The sequence below is a fragment of the Phalacrocorax aristotelis genome, chromosome 10 (genome assembly GCF_949628215.1).
Source record: "Phalacrocorax aristotelis chromosome 10, bGulAri2.1, whole genome shotgun sequence".
NCBI lineage: Eukaryota > Metazoa > Chordata > Aves > Suliformes > Phalacrocoracidae > Phalacrocorax > Phalacrocorax aristotelis.
The window spans coordinates 6,397,532-6,405,723 of NC_134285.1; the positions used below are offsets into that span (position 1 = coordinate 6,397,532).

General features: G+C 64.2%; 1 protein-coding gene across 3 annotated transcripts in view; it reads right to left on the bottom strand.

Moving 5' to 3' along the window:
* ELFN1 (extracellular leucine rich repeat and fibronectin type III domain containing 1) overlaps positions 1-7,763 on the bottom strand; it is a 111,273-nt gene extending 103,510 nt beyond the window's left edge. For 2 of the 3 annotated variants that reach the window (XM_075104886.1, XM_075104888.1), the window contains exon 1: positions 7,558-7,763. The gene's annotated coding sequence lies outside the window, so the exon portion shown is untranslated. Of the gene's footprint in view, positions 1-4,098; positions 4,298-7,557 lie in introns of those variants that run through there. The other variant, XM_075104887.1, reaches the window with a different exon arrangement.
* Between the last annotated feature and the right edge of the window lie 429 nt (positions 7,764-8,192).

Below are 8,192 nucleotides of genomic sequence, written 5' to 3' on the forward strand. Positions count from 1 at the left end.
CCACTGAAGACACTTGTAAGGAAAACAGCATGAGAAAATAACATGGGCAAATCCAAGTTCACACACACATATTTAGCTCTAGGAAAGGGAAAAAAGAAGCAGCGCTAAAGTGTCTTGTACTTAGGTATGAGCGTATACCGTAGCAAAATATGCATGCTGTTTATAAAACATATTGGAAGACTTTTCCCTAAGAGATGCCATATGAAGTATAAAATTTTATTATCTCTGCCTGTCCATTTTACAAAGATATACACAAACAAGTTGCCAAATCTGCCTGCAGTTTAACTCCATTAAATCCAATGAATGAGTTTGGCCCACAAAAAACTCTGCACTCACTGTAATAAAGCTAAAAGCTGATAGTAGCTGATACAGTAAAACACATACATTTCCATACACTTATTCCTGCGGATTTAAAAACACAAGTGAGCTACAGAGATCGCCCTTATCCAGCTCCTAAAGAAATCCTGAAATGGGGGAGAAAAAACCAAACCTTGGAGTTTTCCCCTCTGGTTACCTTAAGCTCAAAAAGGGGGGGGGGGGGGGGGCCACGGGGAAGACAGTGGGGCTGTGTTCATTTGGCTTTTCCCACCAAAAGCCCTGAACGCTTACGACGTGCGTGTTTGAGCAAAACACCTTGCCGACAGTTTGGTCCCGAAATTGGGCAGGACCCCGGCCAGCAGGAACAGGGGTCACAGATCTGGACCCCATCCTGGGACACCTGCTTCTCCCCCACTGGTCCCCAGAGGGGAGAACGTGCTCCAGCTCCCGGGGCAGGGATGCGGGGTGCTCTGCTCCCTACGGTAGCTGGCCATGATTTCATTTGCAGAGGACTTTCCTAATGATCAGTGGTTCTCCAGCCACTGGGTTGTCTTGAATTATACCTTGAACCACGGGGGACCATGCCAGGTGGTACAGAGGCTGGACCCAGATGACAGATTGTAAGCCTCCCTTGATTGATAGGGGTTTTTTTGTTTGTTTGTTGAGGTTTTTTTAAGTACATGCAGTTTTCTTTTAGGCTGCTGTCACAACCACACCAACTCCCATCTCCACCTCCCCAGCCACCTCCTGTGTCCCTCCAGCTCCCTTACACAGGCTGACATGCACCATGCACCCTGCACCCTCAGTGCCAGTCTCTCCTGCCCCACATCCTCATGGTGCACAGACACTCCAGGTCCCCCTCACCTGGAGCTAACTCTCACAGCTCCTCTCTTAGATACTTATTATTGTTTGCTTCTGTTACAGGGATGTCTCAGGGACCCAAATGACCCTTGTGCTAGGGGCTATACACATATTCACCACTCCAGCAGCCAAACTACACCTCACATATCATTTCATGCTCTTTCTCTGCAGCAAGCCCTTGCCACTCTGGCTGCCACCACTCTCCTGGGGGTGTGGCAGACATGGGACCAAGGCTCATGGTCTCCACTCCAGCCACTTCACCCCAACATCTCCACCCTTACCTCTTTCACAGCTCTGCCTCCCTCCTCACCTGCAGCGTGGGGCTGCACACAGCTCCGTAGCTACCCCCCACTGAGACCCACGCAGGCCCCTCCCCACCAGCTTCCTCTGGGCCCAATTTGCTGCTGACCACCACACCCAGACACTCGGCCCCGGTGCTGTCGTGCCGTCGGGCTCACTCAGACTCTCCCCCAGCCGTTGGTTCATAACACCAAAAAAATCCAGCAACCATCCCAGGTCACACCAAACACTACTCAAGGCTGCGCTCCCAGCTCATACCCCCCTCCAATCCCTGCAGCATCTTCCCCCCTCTGCCACTCTTCACCTCAAAACCTTACTGAGGGCTCCACCAGCTGCCTCCCCATCACAGACAGCTCAGAAAGGCACAGCCTACCTGCACCAAGCCCCACATCCTCACCTCCTGATGCTCCTCGCTGCCCTGCAGCAGCTCCTTCTTAAGTCCTTCTGCTCCACCAGGCTTCCCAGTGCCCTTTGCTCAGAAACTATGTAATCCCAGGCTTTTGCTACACCTGGGGTTAACACCAATTCACAGCCAAGCACTAGCAGCTGGGATGCTTCAGGCACTGCTGTGGCTATCCTTGGCCTGAAATCACAGCCCTGGAGCAGCCGGCAAAGATACTCCACCCAGACCAGCGTGGCTGGGGGATACTCCTGGCCGCTGCTTTCTGTGTGCCTCCGGGACATGGGGCAGCACTGATGTAACTCCCTTGCTCGTCCCCAGCACATGCGGGGAAAATCAGCATTAGAAAAAATTGCCCAAGGATGGGGTTGAGACTTTACACGCAGATGGGAGAGCACTGGGCTCTCCAGGCACAGACTGTGTGTCCTACCCCTGTCACAGCTCCTCTAACCTCAGTGCTACATCCAGAACTCAACTCTGAAACCTCTGAAGCACCGGCCACGTCCTTCTGTTTGCATGTGTTGTGCAATCCTATATTTAGCATATGATGAGAGAACTGAAATAAATAATCCATAGCTTATAATAATAAACCTTGCACCTTGAACAAGCCAAAAGCCTGACCTTTCGTAGTTAAGCCGTCCTGGTGAGAGGTTGGATCTTGTGTTTTCTGATCATCAAACAGGAAAGCATTAGCCAGACAGGGAGAACAAGCTCTTATCTAGACCTGATTTCTCTCCCCTCCAGGGGATCCTGTAGGATATTTCAGTTCTCACTTGCTCGCTGTATGACTCTTCCCTCCCCCAGTTGCTTGAAATCAGCCAAATTCACAATCTAATCTGGCCGGAAGTCAAAGGGGAGAAAAATCAAGTCCGAATGCAGTGACTACTCTGAATGGGGAATTGAAGCCAATCAGAAAGGCATTATTGATCCCTGCTTGGAGCACCTCGGTCAGGGAGGGGAAAGCGACGGGCAGCCGCAGAGCTGCCCACCGCAGCCAGCCGGGGCTGCCCTGCCAGGCCTGCAGCTTTCCCAGTGCTTGCCCGGGCTGGGAGCCGGCGCATCCAGCACAAGTTCCCTGCCTGTGAGTGTAGTCACAGAGAACACACACCACCCCTGTGCCGGCATTGGCGAGCACCCACGGCAGGCACTAGCCCACAGCATGCACTGGCCCACATGTGTGCAAGAGCATGACCCGTGTGCTACCTACCGCGGTGCGCTTGTGTGCAAGCACTTCCAGCGTGCATTGCCTTGGAGCGGACCCATCTGCGAGAGCAAGGCTGCTACATCAAACGGTGTGCGTGTGCGTGCGTGTGTGTGCAGCGAGGGCTACGTGTGCTTAGGCAGCGTTAGTGGGGGGCAGCTCTGCGCGAGAGCCTAAGCGCAGGCTGCAGGGCAGGGAAGGGGGTGTGCGTGTGTATGGATGTGGGTACCTCTCCCCGCCAGCCGCCCGCCTGCGTGACCCGCAAGCGCAATCCCTGCAGCAGGCAGGGGAAGGCAGCCGGGTGGCTCACCCCGGGCAGCAGGGCAGGTGCGGCGGAGGACGGGGAGCAGGCGGACAGGGTTGGGCTCAGCTCGGGGCATCCCTGGGTGAGATCCCGATGCTTTAGCCCGCGTTAGCGTTGGCTACAGGCTCCTCTGTCTTATGTAACCACAGCAGGGACGTAGCAGCGAAGGGGGGACCGAGATCGGGGGGAGAGGAGCTCCCCACTGCAACCTCTCCCAAGGCAAAGGGGGCCGGAGCAAAAACGGAATGCCCCCGGGGGGGATTAAATCCATACGCCAGGCCGGATAGTTGCATCGCCACCGGCTGGGCTGGGCCCGGTGCGGGGCTTCCCCGTGCGGGGCTGGTCCAGCCGCCGGTGCCGGTCCCCGGGGAGGAGCTGCCGCCCCGCTCCTGCAGCGCCGAGCACAGCCCCACCGGGCCGAGCCGGCTTCCTCCCTGCCCGGAGAGGGCTGCCCCGGGGAAGGGGCTCAGCCCGGTGCCCCGGAGCCCCCGCGGAGCCAGCGGGACGCGGGGCGACAGTACCCGGGGATGGGGGTCCTGGGAAGTTTGGGGAATCCCACGTTTTGCAAGGAGGCAGGAGGGAAACATCCCCCCTAAAAAAAAAGAACCCCAACCCACGCGGGGTCCCGGTGGCTCCTGTCCCCCCGCCTCGGGCTGTGCCCCCAACCTGCCAGCCCGGGCACCGCGGGGCCGTGCGGCCAGCGGCACCCCTTACCTGCCGGCGTCACGTCTGCTGCTGCCTGCCCTGCTCCGGCTCTTCCTCCTCTCCTCTTTCCACCTCCTCTCTCCCTCTCCCTGCTGCTCGGGGCTCTTTATGGAGATTCATTCATTCATGCCTTCCCATCGGTCCCTCAGCATTTCCCTGCCTCCCGGAGGCAGAGCGTGTGACGCCTCGCCCCTTTCCAGCCACTTTCTGCTGTCACAGAGCGGCGCTGCCCCAGCCCGGAGGGGCGGCCGGCCTGGGACACGCGTGGGCAGCGACGGACCGTGGGAGCGTCCCCCAGCGTGGGGGTGGGCGGGGGCTGGGAACGGCACCGACGCGCCCTGGGGAAAGGCGGGGGGTGGGGGTGTTAAGGTGGCCTCCGGCGCCCGTCACCGGGGCGTCGGGTCGCCCCCAGGGCTGTCCGTACTGCTCCCCGCCCTCCCCATCCCACACCACACCGCTGCCCATCGCCCCTCGCCCCAAGCCGGCCCCTCCCCGGCCGCCACCGAGCAGCGGCTGCCGCGGAGAGGGCACGGGTGAGCCCTCACCCCCCGGCTACCCCCAGGTAACCCTCGCCTCCTCCCCCCGCTCAGTCCGTCCTTCCTGCCCCCCTCCCGCTGCCCCCGCACCCGCGGCAGGACCGCGGCCCGCTCCGCGGAGCTCTGCCCGATCCACGCGGGTTCACAAAAGCGCTGACTCAAGCCCAGAGAGGAGCGGCTGAGCCCGGCGTGGGGAGCCAGGGCTCCTCGGCTAGCCAGCCTGCTCCCCCCAGGCCCGTGCCCCCCGCCCCGGGGCAGGACGCCCCCATCCCGGGGGCTGCTCCCTCTTCCAGGTCACCGAGCGAAGTTCATCCCTTCCCCAGCTTTCCCCAGAACGGGGGTCCCTCCCGCTGCACTTCGGGGGGGCTGAGGACACGCTCCCGGCCCCCCACCCCAGACAGCACCCCGCTGCCTGCACACCCCGCCGAGCTGGGGCAAACCGGGGGGTCTGGGGGTTGTAAGCCCTGCGAGGTGCCGGGCAGCACGGCGGGAGGTGCTCACGGGGGGGTTATTTCAGGTGCTAAACTTGAGGAGGGTTGCCGCCTCTCCGCACAGACGCGGGGTTATCCTTTTCAGCCAGGCAGGGCGGAAAAATCCGCTTTTCCCGTTAAAGACACCGTGGGAAATTTGAAGAGCACCGTCTGGGTTTGGGCACTGCCGGAGCCTTCAGGGCGACTAACCGTTAATTTGGGGTGAAACCCCTTAAAAATGCTCCCCGAAGGGCCCCGCCCGCTCCCCGCTGAGCCGCGCCGTTTCCACAGGCGGTGCCACCCCCTTTGCAACGTTGCCATCCATGTCGATTAACGATCGCTTTATTCACCGCTGCAAACTTCTAAATATTTAATACAGTGCAAAACCGGCACCGAAACGCACGGAGCTGACGGAGCGAGGCGAGCTCCCGCCGGGGGAAGGCGGGAGCGGGTGCCTGGGCTGAGCCCGGCGGCCCCGCTGCCTCTGCCCCCGGGGGGAGCCTGTTGATCTCGGTCGTCCCGTGTCCCCACCCCGCCTTCCACTCCCTCCGCTGGGCTTTCCCGGGGCTGCAAATCACAGCCTGGACGTGGGCAGCATCGCGGTTCCCGCGGGCTGCCCGGCCCGGGGAAGGCAGGGATGTGCGGGGATGCGGAAGTTTATGGCCGGGAAGAGCTGAAGGAGGAGAGGAGGGTGCGGGGGACAAACAAACCCGGGGACACGGGGACACAGCCCGACAGGCCGGCATATCCCCAGCACCGGGACGCTGCTACCGGCCGGGTCCCGCCGCGCACGGGTGGAGCAGCCCCGCTCCACATCGAGCGGGACGCGGGCTGGGGACCGCCGGAGGTTTGGGCTGTTTGGAGGGGGGCTGCCCGGGGGAGGGGGGGCTGCCCCCCACCGCCCTGGCATCCCCGGGCACAAGGGCATCTCCTCAGCCGCGATGTCCGGCGGGAGCCGGGCGGGGGGGGGGACCTTGCACGGCCCCCCCCTCTCCAGGAAAGGAGGAGCGCGCCCCAGCCCCGCGCCGGGGAGCGGACGGGACACCCCTCCTCACGTCGTCCCGGGGTCCCCCAGCCCCGTCCGGGCTTCATTAAAATACAATCAAGAAAATTCTTTGGCAGCTCCGGACGCGGTTTAACACCGGCTCCGCCGACTGGCGAGTGCTCCGGTCCTCCGGGATCAGCCTGAATTTGGGAACTGAGACGGAACTTCACAGCAACCTCTGTCATTATAATTAAAACCGCAACACACCCACCGGGCAGGAACACGCTCCCGCCCGTCCCCCGCTACCTTTATTTAAAAAAAAAAAAAAAAAAAGGGAAAGCGGCTCAAACTCTCAGACAGGCACCCGCCGCCCCCTCCCCGGGCCGCCAGCGCCACGGCAGCCGTCCGGCCGTCCGGCCGGCCCGCAGCACCGGGCGAGGATGCGGGGCCGGCGCCGTCCCGGGGACCGATCCCCGGCTGGATGCGGTGTGTCCCCCCCCTCTGGAGCACGGACACCCCCACAACCCGCCCCCCAGCCACCGCCGCCCTCCTCCACTAATTTTCTTTAATTAAAGCTCTACGTGCGGCACGGTTGGCGAGGACAGGAATAGCCGCTGAAGGAGCTCATTGGGGAGGCAGGTCCAGACTACCGGCGTGGGAATACAGAAGGGATTGGGGGAGCGGGCGGGGGCAGGGGGAGCAGAGCCAGGGAGCGGCTCTGACACAGCCCCCACCCCAAGGCTCGGAGCCGCCGGGGTTATTTGGGGTGGTGGGTGAGAGTCCCCCCCCCCCGAACACTCCGTGCGGTGGGGTGGGGATGTCCCTCCCCTGCCCCCGGGGGGGACACTGCTGCCGCCGGCACCGGCTCTTTCCCCGGAGCACAGGGGCTCCCCGCTGGCAACACTCGCAGGGCGGCACGTTGGGTCTCCCCCAGGGCTGCTTCGGCTCGGGCGCACCCCGCAGGAGGTGGGGAGACCCCGAAATGGGGAACCCCCATGGGGGGAACACGGGCCGGGCGGCCGGCGGGGCTCCCTCGGCTCCACAGCCCCAACCCGGCCGGGGGGAGCCGCTCAGGGCCCGACCCCTCCTCGCACGTGGAGGAAGAGGGGAGCAGGGGAGGCTCCAGCAGGGCGTGGGGACCCCCCGCCCTCGGAGGGGAGGCCGCTCCCCCCCGCCGCCTGCCCGCGGTCGTGTGCCCGTGCACCCCTCTCCTCCCCACCCACGCCGAAGTCCCAACCTGGGTTGCAGCCGCGAAAAGTTTGGCGACACGGAGCGGCCACCGGGGGCTGCGCGGGGCTCGCCGGCCACCGGGGGCTCCCCGGGCAGCGCCGGGCGCCGCCGCGGGGGATCACAGCGGGCAGGGGCCGCGGGGCCGGGGCGAGCTGGCACCGGGCGCGGGGGCGGTGCGGGGCAGGGCGGGGGGCTCAGCCGGGGGCCGGGGCCGGGGGGACTGCGGCGGGGGCCGCGGCGGACCTACCTGCTTCGGCGGCGGCTCCCGGCGCTCGGCGGCGCGCCCAGCCCCGAGGCGCGGTGATGGGCGGCGGGCGCACCCGCGGCTGCGGCTCCCCGCGCCCCTCCAGGCGGGCGGGCCGGGGACAGGAGGCGGGCAGGGAAACGCAGCTGGAGCCGAGCAAATCCCAGCGCTGGAGCTGGCCTCCGAGAAGAGAAGGGCTGCAGCTCCTCACTGCGTCAGGCGGAGAGCCCTGCCCGTGCAGGCGGCGCCGGGCAGCGCTGCCAGGCCCGGGGGGCTCCCATCGGCGCGGCGCGGCTCGGATCGGATGGGCTCGGCTCGGCTCGGCTCTGCTGGGCAGGGATGGGCTCGGCTCGGCTCGGCTCGGCTCGGCTGGGCTAGGATGGGCTCGGCTGGGCTGGGATGGGCTCGGCTCGGCGGTGCGGAGCGGTGCGGAGCGGATCGGGCGGAGGTGTGCGGCTCGGCTCGGCTTGGCTCAGCACGGCCCGGTTTGGTCGAGCTTGGCACGCCTGGGCTCGGTGTGACCCGGCTGGGTCCGGCCGCGCTGTCACGGCGCGGAGCGATAAGCGGCTTGGCCGGGAGAGCCGGGCTGGCACCCGGGGAGCGGGGGGGGGGGGCGCGTGTGTGTGTGTGACACCGCG